General features: G+C 44.9%; 1 pseudogene; it reads right to left on the bottom strand.

The window, feature by feature from the left end:
- The window catches only part of LOC149324539 (uncharacterized), a 25512-nt pseudogene extending 16922 nt beyond the window's left edge, over window positions 1-8590 (bottom strand).
- Between the last annotated feature and the right edge of the window lie 8489 nt (window positions 8591-17079).

The following is a 17079-nucleotide window of genomic DNA, read 5'->3' as shown; positions in this document are numbered from 1 at the left end:
GCGTGTTACTCGAAGAACCTTGTAGACGTGTTGGTTGATTTACAATCTGAGTGAGATTAAACTGTAGCATAATATCTAAAAGATAGTCTGAAGAAGCGGAGTGATGTTGCATTCTGAGCCAGTCAATATCCGGGAGGTTAAAGTCGTCAAGCAAGATTTGTCTGGTACCTAGAAGATGACATTGCATATAGCGATGTAATGCAAGCATGAAGTCATGATCACTTGATGGGCTGCGATAAACGCAACCCACCACTATCGAGTACGAACCAAATGTCAGTTTGGAAAAGATTGCCTCTACGCCTTCGATATCGGGAAGTACAGTGACTTGTATTGTTTTGTTCACAAAAATGGCTACGCTGCCATCGCGAGTTTTTCTATCCTTGCGAATTATCGCGTAATTTGATTTGGGGGCGTAACCTCGGTGTCCATGATATCGGACGTGAGCCACGTTTCAATCACGGCCATAAAGTCGGGTTTTATGCTAATAAGTAAGCTTTCCAAAGAATCAAGTTTGTTTAGAACGCTGCGAGCATTTATGTTAGCAAAAGTTATTTCTGTCTCTGCTGGTTGCGGCGTGGCCGTAATGTTTTTGCATCGCTTTGACTGGTTTTTTGGGGACTAGTATGACTGACTTTGGTTTCCATTGGCATTACACGGTTCTGCTCATCATCCCAGTAGAAAAACTCACCGTTAATACGCAACTTATCAAAGACAAGAGCAACTTTGTCTCCGTTGTCTTTGTGCTCCTTCGCAGTCTCCCATAACTTCTTTCGTATGCTACGTACACGGGCCGAGTAATCCTCACTGACTGAGTACTCCGATCCCTTCAGCTTTGTACAGTTCTTTAGTATTCTAGATTTGTCCCGTGAGTCAAGCAGTTTAAGGATAACAGGTCTGACCTTTCTCGTACTCGTAGGCATGCCCAGTCTATGAATTCTTTCGATGGTAACGGGCTCTATATTTAAGATGTCCTGAACAATTTTCTCGTTGTCTGTTTTTTCCAGTGTGTCGTTGTCCTCACTTTCATCCTCAGAAATTCTATATATTATTAAGTTAGACCTTCGTGAGCGATTCTCCAGATCGTCTATTTTCATTTCAAGGGTCATCACTGTTTTCTTTAGGCTGTCAATCTCGTGCCAACACGTTGATATTTTACTGTCCAGTACGGCCAAGTTTTCTAATTTTGTATCGATGGAGACAAGCCTTTCTTCCTTTATTTCTGTTAGGTCATCTGCTATACTTTGTAGCTGTTTCATTAGCTGCGCCATATCAGGTCCGGGGTTGGTCTCAATATCACCGGCGAGCAGTAGAAGCTTCATGGCATACAGTAAATCACAGAACACTGGACAGAGCAGCCCTGGGCACGGCAGCACTACAAGGTAAGCGTCGCTTGACCGATAGCACTTGCCGTAGCATTTGCTCACCTGTACGAAAAAGACCAGCGGGTTGGTGAACCGCATGCCTGAAGTGCCGCCGTGCCCAAGAAGCCGTCCGGGGTCATCTGTTGCCTTTATGTAGGGTCGTGGCCGATCCACCGCCAGGGAGGCGATGTCTTCGTCACTGTTCGTTATCGAACCTAGTGTCATCCGGTAGCGTCGGTCGATGCTGATGTCTGTGAGATGAAGCGTATCAGCCTCGTGTCGACCGTGATCGCACACAAGCTGCGTCCTTTCGGGCGTTGACCATCGCGGTTGATCGTTTCGAGCCACTTGCGTCGACAGCACTGTGACAATCACCTGTACGAAAAAGACCAGCGGGTTGGTGAACCGCACGCGTGAAGTGCCGCCGTGCCGAAGAAAGTTTTGGTTTGCACACGCATACATGGAGGCCAAACGCAAAGCGCCAGAGGCTGACGCCCGGTGAAGTAATTACTCTTTATAGCATGCCATCTGAAAGAGCAAGTGACGGTGAAAGGATATCTTTTCTGTCTCACGGTAAATTGTTTTGGAAATGCGGGGCCAGTCTGCACGATCAGTTGCGGCTGTTCTTTGATGCTTATCAAGAATGTTCCTTCAAATTTACATAAAATTCATTACCTTTTCACGGTATGTAAAAGCCTTCAATGGAGACCCGTCTGGACGAACTATCCGGAGGCCCTGTGAGGAGCGTGTGCAGTGTGAAGGTCACTTTCTTTCAGGTATTAAAGTTGTTGCAAGTAACTTGTGTCTGGTTGGCAGGAAGTAGGGTACCATTGGCGCAGGAGCCATGGTGGTAATGTTCCAAGCCATCCATGCCGTTTCCTTCGTGAACCATTTCTATCCAATAAAAGTCGAAGATCCCTTCCGGCCGCTCCCAGGCTACGGTAAAGTTTTGAGGCGCCACTTCTTCAAGGCGCAAGTAGGTTGCATCAGGAGGCCCTGGAGGAGAATATTAATGCTTCGTGAACAAAGACGCAGGCAGTGTTTGAAAAACCATGACCCTTTGTGGCTGTTCTGCAATATATGAAGTTTCTTTTTGTCAGCGCGTGAAACGAACAGAGACAGTGATGGCAGGACAGAGCTCGCCAAGAGGCCACGGTGTACTTAAATGGACATGGACATCTCTCAGTGAAAAAGTGTACAGGATATCAAAAATTGCGCGTGCTTTTCTGGATTACAAAACGTTCCGCATGACCAAAAGCTAGGAGCAGTGTTGTTGTGACGAACTATAACTAAATGGTTGATATGCGATATTTTATGAGCTATGTCATGTAAGTTCAACTTTGCTAAGTGGGCCGCCTCAAAAGGAGGCAGTAAGCAAAGATGAGAATTTATTTATTGGGGATTATAGCTTTTGTTATCAGGATGATAAGTACCACTTACTTTACAATGGGCGTTCGCATTTGAAGCATTGGCCATGATGGTTGCACCTACGCATGAATGGGTAACAATTTTTTTTTTGGTTTGGCAAACTTATAACAATTTTTTTTTATGTGGAAGAAGTATGTTAGAATGGAACTAAGCATCCTGTGGTGCGGTGCGTTTGCTGTCCACATACGAACAGCATTCGCCCTGTGTTCGAACCACAGCACATGTGGTTATTTTCTCCTTATGTGTCGCCTTCGCAGCCGGCCGCTTTATTTATTTATTTACAATACCCCTAAGGGCCCTCTCGCGAGGGTATTACACAGGAAGGGGGGGGGGGGATCAAGCACGAAAATACGGCACAGGCACTTGTAATGAAATACATGTAATAACGAAGTATGAAATAAATCTAGTAATGTACACAAGTAAAACAACAAACAACGCAGAACACAATAGTTAGGAGCAACTACTCAGATATCGCTCCCGGTGCGCGAGTGAGGGGATGTTGTGATACCCAGCTGCCTGTGGCTTTACCACTGCAGCCTGGTCTATTGCTACGCAGGCGCGCAAGATGTCGCGCCATGCACTTATTTCAGTATGCCGTCATAAGCTGTGTTCCAAAAAGTTTGTCGCCGTGTTGTTGCTGCGACCATGCGCCCTACCTGATCACGAAGAAGTTGGGGCGCTCGACTGCTGAGCCCGATGAAGCTGCGGCCTCGTTTCGATGAATGCGAAATCATGGCGTCCAAGGGATGGTTTGTTGGTCATTGATCACCATGTAGTTGAAATTGTTCTGGGACTCTGAACTACGGCACCTCTTTCTCAAGTAACTAATTTCGTCCTCTTTTCCAAAACAGTCCGGTTATACACGCACAAAAAACGAGACTACAGCGCCGTTTTAAAAAAAAACCGGTGCGTTTTTTAACCAAAGCCATAGCTGCTGAAAGCATATGGTCACGTGATTGAGGAGTTTTTATAGAGAAGTAGCACCCGCGTTAGCCGCTAACCTTTGCCTTGGGAGCTGTCGTTGTAAAAGCGGTCGGTTTTTGAGCAATCGCTGCACTTAGTATCTGTCTCTTCAGGCCGCCATTGTCGCTATTTCGCCACAGCGGGGCGACACAAGTCTGTTCAATCTATCTCTCTGGTTTTCGGTTCGCTCGGTTCTATTATCACTAGGAGGGGACAGTTGCAGGCTAGGAACGAGTTCACAAGCCCGTGCGCATTCTCTTCATCTCTTGCACATTTACATGAATTTCCCTGAATTTCCAAGGTAGCGGGATTTGCTTACCAGCTGTATAGTGTACTGCTTACTGTACCACTAAAAAAAAACACCTCTATAATGTGAAGAGAAGGGTTCTTCATACCGTACTCTGAATTCGAACTTTGGGCACCATAATTGCTGCGTTCCAAACGGATGGACCAACCCCGGTGCTTGGTTACTTACAGAAAAACAGTGCATACACGCATAGTAGACGTCGTGTGGGACACTGTGTCTTAGGACGCCGCCAAGGGAATATAAACGCACCTCGAAAGCCTTGTGAACATGTCAGTGTTATAAGCAGCCAGCAAAGCCTCGAAAACAATATGTCTTATAGTGCGTGCTCACTGGTGAAGGGCGCTGTTTACTAACATATGAAAGGCGCAGAGCTGCAATGGGAACGGTGTGCCACCAATAGACAGCAGCCGTTCCCGTCGGGTGAGTGGCCACGGTTTTTCTACTAAGGCCGTTCAAACATGGCGCTTCCTAGAGTGAGCTATAATGAGTGTCTCGTGAGCCGATATAACCGCCTGTTTCAAAGACGGGTGGGGTGTCCAGGCGGCCGTGGACAGTCTGTCACTGTCTTGTGACCGCCGCCCCTCACCATTTCAAGCAGAAGTACGTTCTCTCTTTGCTGGCGTTCGTCACGACCGTTATTTTAATAGTCAAATGTCACCTGCCTTACTGGCAGTGTTGTAGGCGTTACCGAAAAAAAGTAACTAAATACGTTACTCGTTGCACTAAAAAAAAGGAACTCGTTACCGCCCTACGTTACCTACAAAAAAAAGGTAATGCGTTACCGTTACCGTTACTCAAAAAAAAAAGTATCGCACGTTACTTTGCCGTTACTCTATGGCCATAAATTTCAATCAGTGCGTATTCGCTGTAAGAACTCAAGACAACAATTTTATCAAGCTCATAATTTATATAATTCCAACTTCACTAAGAAAACATAGCTGAACTAAACAAATTTACAGTGATTCTGGTGTGCTTCTGCTTACGAAATTACGCGGAAATTGTGTAGCAATAAAGAAATGCTTAAATGTCATAGTTCCGGAGAAAATATATTTGCGCACGTAAAGAACTTTTTTTTTTACTTAAACCTGCATAATTATCGCAAAAATACGAGTGTTTACGTCAAGGTGTTCTTCACTCGCTTAGGAACTCAATAACTAGAAACGTAGCCGCAGTTGCAGATAGAAAAAGCCGGTTGGCTGCAATCCCCTTTCCTATGCGGTACCATTGTACTCTTTCGACGGCTCTCTTGGAGCCGTCTTGACGTGAAGTGGCGACATTCCTGAGTTTACTCAGAAGAGGGAACTGCCTCCACCAAGAATGCGCGAGTGTGGCCTGGGAACGAGACCTTTTGTTTGGAAAACAAGCTTACGCAGCAACTGACTTATAGATTTCTGCAAATGGTCCATTGGTGGCTCGGCGTGTGTCCACTCTTTAGAGACTTGTGTGTGTGTGAGTGGTTTCGGGGTGAAGACGAGTGTGTGACTGCGTGTTTGTGCTTTTTTTTTAGCTGAGTGCGTTGTCAAGGGCAGGTGTTTTTTCGCATGCATGCGAGCCGCAACAAGGGTCGTCGAGAACACCGATAGATTTAGTTTATTTGCAATATGATTTTCGGCGTTTACTTTTTTTAAAAAAGAGGCGGAGGGGGACAATTAAAGTAAAAAGTAACTAGTAACGTGACACCTCACGTTACCGAAAAATGTTAACGCAAGTACGTTACCCGTTACAGTTCCAAAATGGTAACGAGTACGTTACGAAGTTACCGAAAAACGTAACGCTTTACCGGTAGCGCCGTTACTTGTAACGCGTTACCGACAACACTGCTTACTGGGTACCTTCGAAGTAACTGTCAGCACTCTAAAACGGAAGCAGCGAGTTAGCGCAAGAGTTCCGATGTATTAGTGGATCCGTAACAGTGCCGGCTGAAGTATTGAAAATTGCCAATATTCTTAACATTTAAAAAATTAACCGATAGTTATGTGCTGAATAGACGGTTAGCTTGTACTTCCGTTTACATTGTTCTGTAGAGAATGCAAACAATCTCTATACTACCCTTCGATGAGACTTTACGCCGTTCAAACCTGTGTGTTTAACATGGGCTGCGCTCACGCTGTATGCTTTCACCACGGATGCGAAGGATTGTTTTAGCAACTAAGGTTCAACAACGGCCGAAAAAAAAATTTATCAAGAATGAGTTATTGCCTCTTTTCCGTGCGTTGCCTCTGTTTCACGTTAGAGCAAACTAATGCTGTGCCATTTCGTTGTTTCGACGTCGTGGTGGGTTCCGAGCAGCGCCGGGCGTAAAAACACGCATATGAAAGTACAAGCACAGCTTTTGACTGTGAAGGTGCCATTTAGAGAATACAGTTCTTTACCGGCCTCAAAAGACAGCAGTGCTGCATTTTCATCCCAAGGCATGTCTCGGAGGAGAAAAGTTTATCTGGAAGGTGCTGTCTCCAATATGGTTTTATGTGTGCACTGGGTGACGGATATATCCCAGCAGCTGGTCACTACTAGTCTTTTAAAGTCAATAAATAAAGCTGCGTAAGTTGTTCTTTCCTAGAAACGTAGCTAGCTGCCCTTTAGGACGGAATACTTGAAAAAGTTTCATATTAAGTGCATGACTTTTCAGACCAAAAAAACGCCGCAGACTAGGCCACACGACCTGCAATAGAACTCGGTTTCATAGGGCTAGGGCACTTGTCTGCTTTAGGTGTCCTGCCTAACGCTTGTCTGCTTTAGGTGGCACACTAGGTATACACGAAACGCCTACACGATCAAGCATAAAAAACGGCGTTCTGTCAAGGTTAGAAAATGATGTTTTACTGTCATGGGTGTCACTTTACACGTGAGCATCATGTCATGATGATTGCTCCACATATGTTGTGCATTGCATGACGGCGAATATGACGTCCAAAAGTACTCACCTTGAAGTGCAGCACATTTGATGTCATGACGAAGTACGTATGTTGCTTAGAGACTGCACGCAGATCTGACCACAGCCGTCGATATATTCGAGGTCACTGTCCTAATAATACGCCTTCGGCTAAGACAAACGTCGAACTGGATTTGGAGAATAAACCCGGCACGTGGTGAGTGAGCGAGTGGAGAGAAGAAACGCAACTTTGATTAGAAGGAATAAATTTACTAATTAAAATGATTTACTGCGACCAGTATAGGAAAGAGAACCAGGATTCGGAGGAAGCATTGTGGGCAGCTTTTGTATGACTACTTCTCTTTGTCTGACTCTGCTCGCCGTCCGTGGCTACGTACACCAAGTATCAACGTCAGGGCAACGTCAAGTTCATTTCCGACCTGGCCACTTCCACAATGATCGCTCGGCAACTCTCTCGGTTGAAGTTGACTATACTTCGCAACTAAACATTCTGACAGGTCCTAATGCATGCTGCAACCATTGCACAGATTGCACAGATTTAGCAGGGAACGATATCAGATTGGTGTCCGCATTAGTCCCTGAAAATTTCTTTGCAAGAACGGTGTTTGAATGCATCTGGCGTGAATGCTTGTTCAGATAATGCTTGTGCTTCCTTCTGAACACTAAGTGGTTAAAAAAATGATCGCAGCTTCTTTGGAAGATTGAACATGATAACTGCAATGAGTACGCTTTCAACGCATGAAAACATATTGTTAACTCGCAAAGCATTTTCTTGCCGTTCCAGTCGCCTCGCGATTTTAATCATGAAGTGTGTCTTTAGAAATCTGGATTTTTTTATGTGTCACAACTGCAATATTTGGAATGAGAGCAGAAGAGCGGTTGGAGAATTTAATTTACTTAAGTACATCATCTGCGGAGAAGGTGAGGAGCCGTATTGGCCGACAAGGCTGGAAGCAGCACTGATTTATATGCTCTTGAGCGGGCTAGCTTAAGACTTTGAGAACATACGAAAAGAAGTTTTCCTTGTATAAACTGGGTGTTACGGATAGCTTGTCGTTGGGTACCAGGGTCGGAAAGAATTCCGGCATTGATGTAGAATGATTTACCTGCTTACTTATTTCTGTCTTTACTGCATGATTGAGAAAACGCACGCTTTTTCAAGTTATATTGCACGCTACGTTTCGAATCACCTTGGATGCTACTCTTCACCACATGCTCTTTTAATATACATGATATGCTCGAGCCTGCGCTGGGCGCCAATTAAGATTTGAGTCTGATTTCCCACCCAAGAGGGTTTGTGATATTAAAAAAGATGTATAACCGCCGCTGTTTGCAGCTGGAGATTTCTCCTGAAATCAAAATATTTTGCTTCCGTGCTTCTCTTGGTTTTTACTTCGCAGGATTTCAGGAGCGGACGGGAGCTCATTATCATGCTATGTCCTTTCTTTCAATCAAGAAGAAATCCTTGTGAACCGCATCTAGTATTTTATTTTCAAGAGATTAATTCATTTGAGCCTGAGGAAACGCGTAATTCTAGACAAAATAAGTGCTACCCAGCTCACCATGTTGAAGCCCTGAAGTCAACGGAGATGGTCCCGTAAAGACAACGCACGCAAGTACAAGAATCTTTGATGCCATTATTGGCGTCGGACGGCGAATGATTGTCTTCGGCTGTTATTTCGTTCCTGTTTTTTCGTCTTGCAAGACTGCCAGCAAAGTGACCGGTGCGATCGTGTCGGCATGCTTGAACTGCGATAGTGGCCTCCTTTATCATGAGTCGGCACCTATAACAGCCTCTTGCTGTAGTATCTGCATCGTGAACGGGAAGAGGTATTTTCTGACGAATGTTTACAATGCACTTGAGAAAAACAGGAGGGTACTGCGTACTTCAGTCATATGCACAATGACCTCGTATTGATGAAATGTGATTGGGATACGATCGCAGCAGAACATGCTTGTAGACCGAATTTCAGTGCAGCATCATACTCAGAGTGGCAGATAAATAAAGTTCCTCGTGCTAACTGTGCGAAACTTTCTTCGTAAAAAGTGTTTGCGAAATGTGTCCGAGTGTAAGTAGTGTTGATTTAAACGCTGACTGCGCGTCAAGACTCAGTTTTTGTTAATGCCGGTTGGATCACATCTCAAGTAAGAATAGTCTACACAGTTTTCGATCCCTCAGTGACAAGTCTTCTTTATTTTGGTCAGGAATTCTGTCCACATTTGTGTATTCTACCTGAACCTTATTATAATCTCTTACACCAGCCGTATTAAATTGGTACCGAGGTGCTGAAAGTTGTAAGGAAATATTTCTATCCAGGGCCGGTAATGACCGCAGATACGGATCACAAGAGTGAAATATCTAGCAGAATAAGAATAGGATAGAGCGCGTATGTCAGGTTCTTTCAGATCATGAATAGCTATATATAATATCCGTCAATATTAAAGTCTACAACAGCTGTGTCTTGCCGGTACTCACGTATGGGGCAGAAACGTGGAGGCTAACGAAAAGGGTACAGCTTAAGTTAAGGACAACGCAGCGAGCGATCGAAAGCAAACTGATAGGTGTAACGTAAAGAGATAGGAAGCGGGCGGAGTGGGTGAGGGAACAAACGCGGGTCAGTGACTTCCTAGTCGAAATCAAGAAGAAGAAGTGGGCTTGGGCAGGGCAAGTAGTCCGAAGGCAAGATACCCACTCGTCCTTAAGGATAAGGGACTGGATTGCAAGAAAAATAAAGCGTAGCAGGGGGCGGCAGAAAGACGTGTGGCCGTATGAGATCAGTACGTTAGCGGGGACAGGTTGGCCGCGACTGGCGCAGGACAGGGTTAATTGGAGAGATACGGGGGATGTGTTTGTCCTGCAGGGGGTTTTGTCACATTGTTGGTGAGGAATATTATGGAGGTTGAATTTCGCAGCAGGAGTTGCACGCAGCAGCGATTTAGACCATGCCTGTCATGTCTCTGGTACGCAGATAGAGCGAAATGTACTTCGAAAAGAAAAGCAGAGATAGACATTCGCGTATTTACTGGCGAAACAAATAAGAAGCTTTTATTTATTGCGCTGTGCTTTCAACTAGGTGTTTGTAATGCACTTTAACATGCAAATTTCGCAGCTAAAGTAATGTGCCAATTACCATTGAATATTTATTGTTATCAACAAAAAAGTGCTGCCGTGGAATTTCAAATTTTTGCGCCAACAAATGTGGTCATCCCATCTTATTGCGCGAAATCTTTGACGGTCATTTCTTTGTCCAGATAAGCGGGGTTTTCAAACAGTGCATTACTCTATGTCTTTATTAAATTTTGCTGCCGGGAGTTTAAGCGTTTTTCATATATATTGTGAATGGAAAAGGCTCTTACGTTGACCTTTGGCGGAGTGAAATGGGTCAGCATTCGATAGAGTCGGAATATCATGGCTAATGGTTTGTATGGCTTTTGAATAAAGAGGAAAAAGAACTAAATAGAGGAAGAGGAGGAAGCTCTCATGACAGTATTTCTGCTGCTGCGTTTACTGAGGGAGAAAAAGCACAAGGAACATTTCATGGAGAGAAGAAGAAGAAATTTCTGGAAATGAATACCTTCTTCTTTTCTCGCAAGTAATGGTGGTGCCAACATTCAGCCTATACCCTATTAATTCTCCTTTTCCTCTAAAGCTCCTAATCATTCCAACAGTTCACCGCCTGTGTCTTGGCCACTTCCCCGTAGTGGGTATGTGCCATTCTACTCGAGGCCTACCAACATGGCTTCAATTGCTTGGTAGTGGCTGAAGCTGGTAGAATTCAATGGTGTAGTTTGATTTGGTTAGAGGGTTTAACATTCCAAAGTGAATCAGGCTGTGAGGGACGCTTTAGTGAAGGGTTCCGGAAAGTCCGACCACCTGGAGTTCTTTAGCGTCACTGACATCGCACAGTGAAAATGTGTGGTGCAGCTGCAAATGCTTACGGCGACATTTGAAACCCTGAAGATAGTGTATAATACAACTCAATTATAATTTGTTGCTGGCCTGGTGGGTTCATGGATTTTGGTCACAAGAAGGTGCAACAGAAAACGGACATTAGAAACGTGGACTGGATTGCTTGATGAGGGGCGCAGACTAGCTGTCTTTTGTTATTGTCGCTCTATCTACTGCGCACAAAAAGAAGCGAATTTCTGATTCTGGTAACGAAGCAATTAAATTTTCTTTGCTGTTCCAACACTGAGTTGAAAACATTTGACGTGCCAAGAGGAGGCGCATAAAAAAGTTCATTAGATTTGCTCACCATACAACCTCATATTTCTAATAGAATATTCGCCTGCAAAAGAAAAGCATCTCCTAAAAAGCACAGCCGAGCTAGGAGTCAAAGAGTGCAGATAGCTCCACAGACGCGTCGTAGTGCTGAAACCGTGCCTGAAAACTAATGAGCGGTACTGGTTATAATGAATGGCGACCGTATGTGCGCCCGCCAAACTCGCACCGATGAAAATCTGCAGGCTGCAGGACACTCAGCCGTAATCCTCGTGGCACAATTTGAAAGATTTACTTTGTATCCTCAAAAAACAGCAGTGTTATTTTTTTTTCAAAGGTAGCGCACTAGTGAACAATGTTGTGAAGAAGTCTGTGGTATATGGGGATTATTCAGTGCGCAACACTGCATAAGCAAACAGAAGAACATGTTCCCTTATTTTTGTACACGCAACAGCTGTATCATTTGAGGATCGAGGTCTTCATATGTAGAAGCAACTAGCAAGTGCGAGGATGTGAAAGTTTTTCTTTGACTGTTCTTCCTTTGTGTTATAATACATGCACTGTGCACGGCTTATGCTATCATTAACTTTTTCTCCCGGCAGAGAGGTACTCCAACAAAGAAAAGCATTCTCACTAATGAACGCACTAATGATTTGCTGGCAATTAATTCAGTGTCATGCCTTTCATGCTCTAACATTTACACAAAAAGTATACACTTCTTAAGCTATCAAGGACACATTGATGATAAGAATATGTCAATGTAAATTATGAGTTTGATTTCTTCCTTCGAATTTTATAAACGAAACCAGCACATGGTCATCTTTAATAATATTCGTAATAGTCTATTTGATTTCTATTTCCCCTTTCTTCGGTCCAAAGATGCAAAGAATGAAGGACCGATTGTTCTGATTTGGTCCTCAGCTTTTCGTACTCCAGAATAAATAGTCGTCAGCTAAAACCGAAAGTACTAAGGACAACTGGACAACACTGTTAATCTTGTTAAAAAGTTAGAACATTCAAGACGCGCATTAAAGGCATGACGTCATAGCGTATTGGGCTAATTGCTATGTATGCAGAAGGTCATCCTCTATTTGATACTTTCATCGATCCCTGGGTGTCCTCATACTCTTCCTAGCGCAATGGTACAGCGGTTAAGCGATGCGCCACTGACCTGGGATGGCAGGCGCATAGCGGTACGCTTGGTGCGGTGCATGTTGCTTTTCTCGAGCGACCAATCATCAATTTAGCGGTCACCTACTGAGGTGGGCAGTTTGCTTACTGTCCGAGGGGCAGGTTGTGATGGCCTTGCGATGTCACGTGACATAGGTGGTCAACCTGGGTTTCTCTCTTGGCGCCACCTGCCAGACATGCTCGTGATGTTGCACACACGGCGATACCCGGCTTCACCTAGCAGCGTTAAGCTGTCGCTTCAATATCGACAACGAACAATAACGGAGCTAAAACACACCCGTGTGGAAAACCAGAAAATATTCTTAACGAAGAGGACGAGCACACATCCAAATGCGCGATGTGCATGTGACAGTGGAGATAGGCTCCAGTCAGTTTCAGAACAGTGCCACTTATTGTTGGTAATTTACTGCCTGAAACTTTGTCGAAAGCTTTTGGGGAGTCGCTTCAAGCCACATCGACTTACTGTAGGGCATCTCCAGCAAAAGTTAATATGTTTGGTTTCGATGAGATCCATCGCAGTAGATAGGACTTTTCGGATGCTTTGATGGTGCTGGGAAAAGAAACCGTTGTCGTATAAATATGAGAAAGTGCTTTCTTACAATACCCTCTAGAGCTGTCAGCAGACACCAGTCAGAGAATCTGGACGATGGGTTTTGCCAGCGATTGTTTACCGCATTTAAAAACAGGTGTTAGGACAGCGCTATGCCAATCTTGTGGAAATGAATGGGTGTGCCATGACTTCGAAAATATTACATTTATGCAAAATGACACCCCCCACGCATACCACTTCACGAATTGCGATGGTATTTAACTGGACTGCCAGTTTTCTTGCAATCAAAAGTAGCAGTTTTTAAACACGCCAGTCTAAGTGAAGAGCAGATCTCTTATCCGTCACGAGAATGTAGGCAGACAGTCGTTAGTGCAACCTTTCTGTAACACTCGTATATCACTTCGTACGTCCGTTTGAAGTGAAAAGCGTGCAGGTTTTATTTCCTGCTGTTTCCCTTTAAATGAGCAACCTCTTGCTGTAGCTCTTCGTTTATCTTGGCTAGTTCCTTCAAGAAGGTTTAGAAAGAACGTTGTTACACTAACCTCCAAAAGCAACATGTATATTCAGACGCAGCTCTTCTTCGTCGTCGCCAACGCAAAGTGAGGGCCTCTGGCAATCGGTGGCGGGTTATGTAGCTTCAGCGTTGTGACGTCACAGCGGAATCCTTTGGTTTTCCGTTGGTAGCGTTGGTACACGCCTCCGTGTTTTTGATTGCTTCTTTCCGTCGGCTGTTTCGGCACGTGCAGGGGTTTCGTCCAGCGCAAAGTTAAGCTCGTGCAATGTGCAAAACGCAAGTGGTATATTCAGACGTTGCTCTTCTTCGTCGTCGCTAATGACAACTGCACATGAAGTTCTGTAGGCTTCACACGACGAACCAACAGCTGGGTATCTCGGGTTTACACGGACCCTACTCTGCATTCATAATAAATGATACTAGAGGTGGGGTTACGAAATGCCTAAAGGTGCACCCCCCGCCCCCCCTCCCCCCCCCCCCCCCCAGAAAGAATATGCACCGGAACACAACCAATCTACGAAGGAAAAGAGAGCAGAAGGATTTCAGATCCGCTTCGAGGAAAAACCTGAGGGAGATGTCGCGTATGTAGATGCCGCGGAAGATTGCCACGGAAACGCCATTGCGGCTGCCACTCCAGGTAGCAGCTCTTCGGAGACGGCAGAAAAGACTGCTGTAGTACTGGCCTGCGTTGAGACAGACGCGATATATGTTATAAGCAACACCACTTATTGGTAAATAGGTAAACTGTTTTTTTTTAAGAAAAGGAAATGGCGGAGTATATGTGTCAAATCACGGTGGACGCTTGAACCGCGCCGTAAGAGAAGGGAAAAAGGTTGGAGTGAAACAAGAATGAGAGAAAGAGGTGCCGCAGTGAAGGTCTCCGGAAAAACGCCGGAGGGCACGGCGGAAACCGCATTGGAGGTTGAAAGGGTTCTTTAACGACGCGATTTCGGAATTTCCCCATTCTACAAGGAAGGCATAATATATTGAAAATAAAGAAACCTGTGAGACCCTACTGCGCAGCCCGGACCCTAAGCTAGAGCCCTACCTTGTCCGGCCGGCTCAAGACGCCGCCAGGGAACAATGCCTCCCAGCCTGCGTCTATGCGGCGTCCGCACTCCCATGGCCTTAGTGCTAGAGGGGGGGGGGGCAGTTTGTGTATACATTCTCACTGTTTATTTTTTGCTCCTTACTGTTTTTTTTTGCAGTCCCTTGTTTTCTGTTGTACAGAATCGAGCCGCTGCTTCTGTGAAAGCGGTGTTATGTCACGAATGCGCTTTTTGTTCACGCTCAAAGACGCCGGCACCTGGCTTTATTAGTTTGGTTGTGACAAGAGTTGCGACCAGCGTTATTTTGAGTTATCACAACCACGAGTGACTGCGTCTAGACTTTTGGATTGGAGATTTTTGTGGCTGTTTTGCCGCCTTATCTCTTCGGTTCCTTGCCAGCTTTAAATTGAGAGTCGCCGAGAATGGCAGGCATTCTGTTCGATGACCGCCAAGCATGCTCGCTGCTACGCCGTTGCCGAGTCATTCAGGTGTTTGTGGGCTCAGGACCGCCCAAAAAGGTTTGTTTTGGATGTCCATTTCTCTGTCTCCCTGACTGCCGTACCACAGTCACCCCTCCGTAACAACATAATGCGAATAACTGAGACGACGTTAGGCCACTCTGCTGTACAGACGACTTAAGTGGAATCGGTTTCTTAAACTCTTCAATGCCGATCAACTTGACATCTTGCTTGATGCACATGGTTGATGTGAACCTGTGTCCAGTGCCACCAGCTGCAGACGGAGAAGACGGGTTTGCGCTAATATCTTGTAGAACATGTAACACAGTGATATGGAACGTTAGCCTTCACTAGTCCTCATCCGGTTATTGTCTGTGCTTTTCGGAATAAGCACTGCATGCCAGCCATAAAATTTGGGTGAGGGGGGGGGGGAGGGTAAAAAGCCTGCATAATAAACTACTATGAAAACCTCGAACAAGACGGGCATCAGTGAAAGCGCCAGTTTTTTGTATAACTAGATGTAGAAGTTATCCGACCAGAAGATGTCAGGCCCTTCAGAGCCGATATACCAAATTTGACGTCGTGCTAGGAGAGAAAAACCTCTCATACACTAGTCACGCTACACCGCCTCAAAAGAGATGCTCATAATGGCCAGAGATAGACCCGAGAATTTCCTGGGTGTTGCGACGACTTCCGAAGTAGAGACCACGGCATCCGACCTGTGTACAGCATAGCTATTGCTATTGCTTTTGAAATTTGGTCACCATGCATCAATATGTTTTTACAAAATCAACAATATATTTCTAATTTTCTTGCCGTTTTCTCGCGGCTTTTGCGGCACCCTCATTGACTGCTGGTCCAGGATGTTGTCATTGATGTGAGGAGACATTATTAAATTGAGAACCTAAAATTACTCAGCTGGTGCCGACAATTATAAACAATCAAACAGTGTCTCATCGTTGGCTAACTGATATAAGCGAGCACATGATTCAACTGAATGCATAGACAGACTGATCGAGCCGCTCAATTTATTTGGATGATGGAGAAAACGAACAGAGAAAAGTCAGTATATTGAAACGACACTCGGGCAGCAGGCCGAGAAATTAGTCGTCCAAGAAAACCAAAGCCGGCGCAACAATCTGTTGGTTTTTAGTATTTTAGAGGAAAATGATGAGTCAGAACTTGGCTTGAAGGTTGCTGTCATAGGCTAATTGTCTCGGGAAAAGCTCCTAGTTGAAGTCAGAAATCGTATAAAAAGTTCACTGCTTTCGTGAGAAGAACAAGCAAAGATCAGACACATATAATAAAATATTGTGACGACAGCGACAACAGCAGGTAATGAAACTGAGCATAAAAATCAGTGAAAAATCTGTCAGTATCAGCAATATGTATGTAATGTATGCGTTAGCGTACAAAAAAGTAATGGGCAAATGCTTCCGCTGACAAAGAAAGAGCGAGAAGGTCTTGTGCAGCGACGGAAACATCAAAGTGGGTGACATATTTTAGGTCTTGGACCCCAAGCGCTGCGGGAGTTTGCTTTTGAGCTACCGAGATGTGTAATTCAGTTGAAACATTAAGATTATCGTGATTTAATTCTTCCATTATTGCTGATAAAGTAACTAAGATGTGTATTGCTGACGGAAAGTAGTCATGGGCTCAAATTACAGGGTCTGTTCTGAAAGTAGTAGGACTGGTTTTTTCCTGGGCGAACGGGCGGACGAGAGGTGGTCTGCGCGTGCAGGATCGTTGAAGGGGGTTATTGGGAATGCTGGGGAAAATCGCCAGTCGGCTCTCGGCCATTGAAGAGAGGAGGTCGCTTGTACTGTGAACCCCTGTCGAAACTTCTCGTCACGCAGAATAGTCGAGCGTTTACTCCATCAGCGATACGCGATCAAACTATGAGTAAATCTTGGTAAAACGGGCATGAAGACTCATAACATGATTAAGGAGGCCTACGGTGACGCTTCCATGGGTAGATCAGGTGTTTTTTGAGTGGCACAAGCTTTTCCGAGAAGGTAAGGAAAGAGTGGAGGAAGACGACCGCTCCAGATGCCCTTCGACCAGCAAGACCAACGAAAATGTGTAGCGAGTGAAACATTTACTTAACAGTGATCGTAGAATGAGTATCAGAGAATTGCTGATG

This window comes from Amblyomma mixtum, unplaced genomic scaffold (genome assembly GCF_055824585.1).
Source record: "Amblyomma mixtum isolate Tamu unplaced genomic scaffold, ASM5582458v1 scaffold_25, whole genome shotgun sequence".
Lineage (NCBI taxonomy): Eukaryota > Metazoa > Arthropoda > Arachnida > Ixodida > Ixodidae > Amblyomma > Amblyomma mixtum.
The sequence above is the reverse complement of the archived record's forward strand: the minus strand, read 5'-3'. Positions and strand labels throughout refer to the sequence as shown.